This window comes from Neolamprologus multifasciatus, chromosome 7 (assembly GCF_963576455.1).
Source record: "Neolamprologus multifasciatus chromosome 7, fNeoMul1.2, whole genome shotgun sequence".
NCBI classification, from domain to species: domain Eukaryota; kingdom Metazoa; phylum Chordata; class Actinopteri; order Cichliformes; family Cichlidae; genus Neolamprologus; species Neolamprologus multifasciatus.
This window is the reverse complement of record NC_140445.1, coordinates 3,938,511-3,945,544: the sequence shown is the minus strand read 5'-3', so window position 1 is coordinate 3,945,544 and position 7,034 is coordinate 3,938,511. Positions and strand designations below refer to the sequence as shown.

General features: G+C 36.1%; 1 long non-coding RNA gene across 1 annotated transcript; it reads left to right on the top strand.

Annotated features, from left to right (window-relative positions):
* Positions 1-1,913: 1,913 nt before the first annotated feature.
* On the top strand, positions 1,914-6,450 carry LOC146513510 (uncharacterized). Its single transcript, XR_014875142.1, has 5 exons — positions 1,914-2,029; positions 2,598-2,710; positions 2,947-3,017; positions 3,740-6,042; positions 6,149-6,450. It is a non-coding gene; the product is annotated as an uncharacterized LOC146513510 (long non-coding RNA).
* The last annotated feature ends 584 nt before the right edge of the window (positions 6,451-7,034 follow it).

The window sequence follows — 7,034 nt, the reverse complement described above, 5'->3', positions numbered from 1 at the left end:
ACAAAGCCACAGCAAATCCAAAGAGGTCTTCTGTAATCCATAAAAAACAAGTATGTCACGTCTCTGTGTTTCGTCTTTGTTTATCCCCAATCCTGTGTCAGGTTTGGGGGTTCGTGTACTTCCTGTTTTACTTTAAAGCCTTATTATTTTATTTGTAACTTACAGCCTCGCATCCTGTGTTCAGTGGGTTTAGTTTTACTTCCTCCTGTCTCCTTATGCTTAATTCGTACCCCTAGTGTTTCCACTTCCCCCATCACCCTTCTCCATATATATTGTGTGAGTTTCGTTTTTTTCCTTGTTAGGTCATCTGCTTATCACGCATCATGTTCTCTCAGGAAAGCTACGTTGAATTTAGTGAAAGTAGTGTTCAGGAGTAGTTCTCCAGGTTTTTTGAAGTGCATTCAAAGCTCTTCTTTTGATGTTTCTTCCTTTTCTTCTCTTCTATGTCAAGATGATCCCACGCTGCTGCAATAATATAATAATGTTGAGGTCCACAGTCTTCGGAGGCCAGTCCATGGCTGACGTGTTGTTTTCTTTTATCGTTTTGATACATGCTCAATCATCCAAATAAGGAAATCCCCAAAAGTTGATTCTGTCTATCTGGATGTAACGTTTTCATTGGGAGAAAACAAAAGAATATTATATCAAGAAGGCCCTGAGTAAAAGTGATCATCCCAGCAGGATATTTGTCCAAGCTGGGAAGGCTGCTAAAGAAACCTCGAGGTGATCCAGGAGAGAAGAAGGGCAACTGCTGTCTAACCAAAAACCGTTAGTCATCCCATATGTGTCAGGAGTATCAGAACAGCTGAGACACATTTTTTTCTAAACACAGAGTCTCTGTGGCTTTAAACCCCAAAACATGCTGTGCCAAAAATTGGTCCACCCCAAGGATCAGGTCCCCTAATGAAGCCATTGCCAGTCAGACAATTTTCAGATAGTTTTGCATGTTGGATCAAAATGTGATGGTAGAGGAACTTTCAGAGAGATGATTACAAAATGTTTGCCAGTCCAGGAGAATGCAAACATTTCCTTTAGTGTTTAGTGTGAGTACACAACATTGTCTGTACACATAATGCAGCTGAACCTGGTTTTGGAAATGGACAGATGAAAGCAGTTTCATTTTTCTAACTAAAAGGTTTTTTAACTCTTGTTTCAGACGTCAGGGCTCGAGGGGGTTCACCTAAAACATCAGGCTTTTGCAAGAATATGAGTATAAATAGTCTTACATTGTCTATTGTAACGTGAGGGTTCACTCGATGGTTTGGAATCTCTCTGAATAATTAGGAACAGCAAGATGGAGACTGATAACTTTCTTAGCAGCCTCCTTACTCTCAGCACACAGCAACAACAACCAACACTTCCTGTATACCGCTCTCATGAATACTTCACTGGCCTCTCAGAAGCTAGGAAATCTTATACTCAGATCAATCCAGGGAAAACAAGTAGGTAGCTATAACACATACTTATTACTGCTTTGAACATGCATGTGTAAACATTCAAATGTGTAAACATGTAAATATCAAAACACGTAACCACCAAATAGCTACATAACTAGCTCTATAACCCTTGTAAACACCTCTTTGTATATCAAATTAGATTTAAATTTACTTCTACACTTTACAGTATATATAAGAATTTTCAATTAATCAATAAAGCCCTTAGGCTTTATCTACAGTGATATTACTGTTCTGATCACAGTAATTTCAGAGAAGCTAAACTGAAAGTAAACCTGTTCTACATTGTTGTTTCCTGGTTCAAGTGATTATGCTTACTGAGGGCAAGTCATGACACAATCTCTGATTTTAATGGAAATAAACTTGTGTGACTGGATACACTTTTAGCGATTAGAAGATGTGATCACAAAACACACTTGAAATTTAAGATAATTTGTGTTCAATATACTTGTGAAATGATCAGGTAGAAAAGGGGAGGAGTTAGAGTGGTCACATGGTCAGAAATTGTTATAAAATCCTGTCAGATCTTCCAAAACGTCCTTTTTGATAAGCGACCCAGTTCTGCTGCCTCGTAGGTAAGTTTCTTTGTATCCTGTTTTTATACTTATACTTTGTCACAAGGGTTAAAACGCAAATCAGAGTTTCTGTGGCAGCTTAGGCAGTGAGGTGAACAATGTAACAAACTCTATGGATCAAAAAAGCATGTTTGTTTCAGCTTTACTACTATCAAAACACAAAAAGAAAAGCAATGATTTGGTATCAGCTTATTTGGCTCAGATAGCTTGATGAAGTAAACCTGTTCAGTACTGTAGAGCAGTTATCTTATCTACACACAGGTCTCGCTGTCCCTTACTTTACAGATAGCTTTATGCATACATACATACGAACACTCATTAATCACCTTGGGCAATTTTAAAAGATAAGATAACTTGACAGGACAACACTTTTTTTTGTGCAAGAAACTGAAACAGCTGGGAGGACAAAAACAAGAAACATCTATAAAAGCTGGGTGGAAACCTGCTGCATGTAGTTTCACATGGATACAAGAGTGAATAGTGCAATAAAAATGAGATGTCACTGTGATGATATGAGAGCTTTTAGTGTAATATTGTAATTATTACATGTAATTTTTTTTCTGTATAGGTTGAAAAATCAACAACTTAACGTGAGACTCCTCTGACCTAAATCAACGCAAACCAGCAACAATTCATCAACTTCTTTACCATGGAAAATAATCAGTCTTTGATTTATAATATGCAAGTACTTTACATCATCTCAGTCTTGATATTAACTGTAAATGTCTCTAAAAAGGTTATATATATATAAGGTTTATAAATATGTATATATATGCATCTGTGTAGAAATTGCTGTCATTTTAGTACTTGGTGGTATCTAGAAGCAAAATTACCCCATTATCCAAATAATTACAGACCTGTCTGTATACACTGTTTCAGTGTCAACTGAACTATCTCAATTATCTGTCCTGTTTCAGACCAGACAAGGTAATGAAATATTTGAAAAAGACAAGAAAGTCGGCCCATTACAGCTGCATTTGTACCGAAGGTGAGTTAATGAATATAAATCTTTCTTTGAGACTGAGACTCACATCCCTTTTTATACAATTTTACATTTTGAGCCATGGACGCACAAATCAATAAAATATTTTGTTAAATCAGCTTATTTTGAATTTCATACCAGCAAAACATTTTGCCTATGTCCTGCTAAAGTTTGTTTTTAGTCCTAGTTGATGATCGTTGTCTCTTTATATTACAAGTTTCCAAACTAATAGAGAAAAAGTCTTTTTTTGGCAGCTTTTGCAGTCAGAATTCTGACCTGAATGTACTGCTGTGCCAAACACCTTTTTCTTCCCTGATCATCGGTTTAAATTCTCTATACGCTACATTTGTTCATGTGTTTCTCTTGCCTGTTTATTTCTTCATTTATATTTGTGTAATTTCACTTATAACTTGTGTTATAGACAGTATGACAATGTCAAAAGCATGAGAGAGAAAGACAAATCTATATGTGAGGGTGGAGTTTGGGGGGGGGGGGCACAAACTGGGGCCATTTCTTGCTATAAATGAATAAATGATTATTCACTTAATTTAAAAAGGAAAACATCTCTGCTTTAACACACAAACTGGTGGATTTAGTGTTTTTATTTATTTTTTATTGTGAGATACCATAAATACTAAATAATAAAAAACTTTGGATCAGCCAACCTTGAAAAAAAAAACATTTTAACACCCATGACAATAACGCTATTTTTCCTCTCTCTTTTTTAGTGATGAGAACAGCACAATGGCTCTATAAAAAATATGAAATAAAATATCGTCTAAAAAGAAATTACATTATATGCAAAGTTGATATCCTAACAAATCACTTCTTTGAACATGGCTGTAATCAAATAAATGCTTGTTGTGTATCCAAAATTACCGACGATAACTCCACCATAAGAATAGACTCATTTTCAGACGATTTTATCATTATTAACATAAAACCAAAAAGAAAGCATACACATCCAAACTCCACAATTCCTTTTTGTTCAAATATTCTAAACATATTCAGTTATCGGATCATTTTTTTACCCCAATTTCAAACTTGTAATGATTACAAGAAACTGACAGAACTAAGAGAGTTAAGGGAATTCGAAGGACTATTAATGAAAGACAGATGTGCATTCATTCAAAACCTCAAAAATAAAAATGAAATAGATTGTTGTCGTGAAATCAAAGAAATGCCTAAAGAGACAATTCCAAAAGCTGATGAAAATATAATACCTCCGGTTTTGACAGAGTTTCTTTTGATGCACGAACGTAAACAATTTGCAATTGCCTTTATTTTTATGAAACATAGTAAGACTGTCTTTGTTTCTTGGAAATTTGAGGTAGATTATAAAAATCACATACACAGTGAACCACCTTTATGTCTAGAAATTGAAACAATTTTGAAAAATATTGAAATTTCTGTGGCGAGAATTGTGATTTATACATTCAATAGTCCTTGCTGGGACTGTATGTGTCTACTCAATGAAAAACATAATTGTTGGCACAAAGAATATGGGTTCTCAACAACTGTAGTTTTCACTGAATTTTTTTCACGTGATCTAAAACATCTAAATTTTAAAAAGCACTCACCTAAGGACATGTTAAATCCAAGTAGTGTATTTTATGATTCTAGTGAAAAATGTAAGAATGTTTTCTACAGACTGAACCCTTTAGAAGATCAATTTAAAAGTGACACATATAAAGAAATAAATAAATACATACCTACTGGTAAAGAAGAAAGAGACAGCTGCAGTAAAAATATACAACTTTGTGTGTCTGATCTGAACAAACTGGTATCAGAATCCTTTGATTCACGTGAAACACATTTAAAACGTGGTATAGATACAATTTCTTTTTTCAAATTTCACCCAAAGATCCAACGCCCTTTAGAAAGAAAATGGCATGAAGTGGTGTATAAACGTGCCAAGCCATATTTTGTAGAACAAATAAAAAAGGATACTAAACGTGGGTTAGTTGAAGGTGATTACAAAAGATTTAAGTCCTCTTGTGAGAACAATATCCCAGTAAAGCTTTACCACCTCCCTCTGAATCTGTAAAGATTAAGACTACTCTAAATAAATTATAATAAAATTTTTAAATTAGATTACACAGATTACATAGCAATACAAAGGATAGTGAGCCAAGAAATTGACTGGACAACTGTTTGGGTTGTACGTCGCTACTTCGCAAAAAATAACTTTTTCCACAACTACAATCACACAATTTTATGGACACACTATCACCTCCTCATCTGCCAACATGTTAGGTCTGTGCAGTGTGTTTTATGAACACATTCAAAGTGTGATCCCTTCAATTTGAACACTTTCATAGTAATAGTAACATCTACCAAACTATCAGGAAACTTAAAAAAAACAAGAGAAAAAAAATGATTATAAGAAAACTGAATCTTCAGTGGCTGTACTTCTGCTGGACAAGCAGATATTTGTCCACGGGAGACACATTTACAATTTGGCCTTTCAAATTTCCTCCAATAATCCAGAACACAGATACAACTTCAAAAAGAGTGATGTGAACTGGTGAAAAACAGTGCCAAGTCATGTCAAACATTAGAGAAAAATAACCATGAATTTCACTTTTGCGGTAGTCAAGGGAACAACATTCCTTTTAAATTTATAAAATCATACCTCTATAAATCTACAATTGTATTTTTTCAATTAAAAATTAAATTGAAATATACTATATAATTGATTAAAAACGTTTATTCATTTATTCAAAGTAAATGAAAAAATTTTTTTTTTAAAAAATATTAAATTATATATCATAGGATATATAATTTAAGACATATTTATATACGTCCAGAGTAACAGCCGTAGACTGCAGTTTGCCGCCTGTCAGGTAGTCAGTAATCCAGGGGAGCTGAACTCTGAGAGCAAACAGCCTGGTGACTGTAGCGTGCCGAGGGGCTCACGTGGATCTGTGGCTGAATCTGGAGCTGAGACTGGAGGTGTTCAACGAGGACTCCTACGAGGCAGCAGAGCTGATGCGCTGATCATTAATGGCCGAGGCTGCTCACACCAAAGGTGGGTTGATGAGTTATAAACTGTAACAATATCTTGTAGCTTGGAACAGAAAAATCTCATCTTTGTTCTCTGTCTTGCTGCCTCCTCCTGTTGGTTTGTGTGTTAGTGAGTGGCAGGATTCTCCAGTCCAGTGAGCACAGCTCCATCAGCTGGTGGAGTTCAGTCAACACATCTGCTCTCAACAGCCAGCAGCGTGCTCAAACATCGGTTTCTCCTCCATCCTACACGATGTTTTACACACCAGAAGCAGTAAATCAGGATTACATCACCTCTCTGTAGAAGGAAACTCTCCAAGTGTCCTTATTTTGGATTCTTGTCTCCTTCTCAGTTCCTTCCTGGTGTGTGTGCTGGACTGGATCCTCTGGCTCGGTGCCATCCTTTGCTTATAATAAAAATCATTGAAACTTGTGTCACTCGTCTGAGTCTGCATTTAAATCCATGTGTTCTGGTTCCCTGTGTCAAAGATGTGAGCCACAACCACAAACCAAACTAAATTTAGTCCATAAAGGCAACAATTGCAAAGAGCCTGAATGTTTGTCAAAAAAGATGGAAAATTGTATGAAGTTCTCTTTGGGTGGGTGACTATAACCTACTCAAGGTGTTATACCTACCTCAAGTTCCTTCACTTGCCAAGAAGCTAAACCCAAGACAAGCCAGGTGGGCTCATCTTTAATATATTTAATTTCACATGTCCTATTGACCATGCTGTAAGACACAAAACCTGATGCACTCTCTCACCTATCAGTCAGATTCTTCCACTGAACCTTTGACCACGGTTCTTCCAGCTTCCTGCTTTGTGGAAGTCGTTACCTGGAAGAATGAGGAGAAGGTCAGGCAGGCTCTGAGGTGTCTGTCAGGAAGAATGCAAAACTTTCATTTAGTGTTCAGTGTGAGTGCCCGACATCATCACGAAGCTTCAAATGTTCATTCATTCATGACAGTCATAGCTCTGTTCTCTGAGTGTCTGCTTCTGTGATCTATGCAGCCTGATG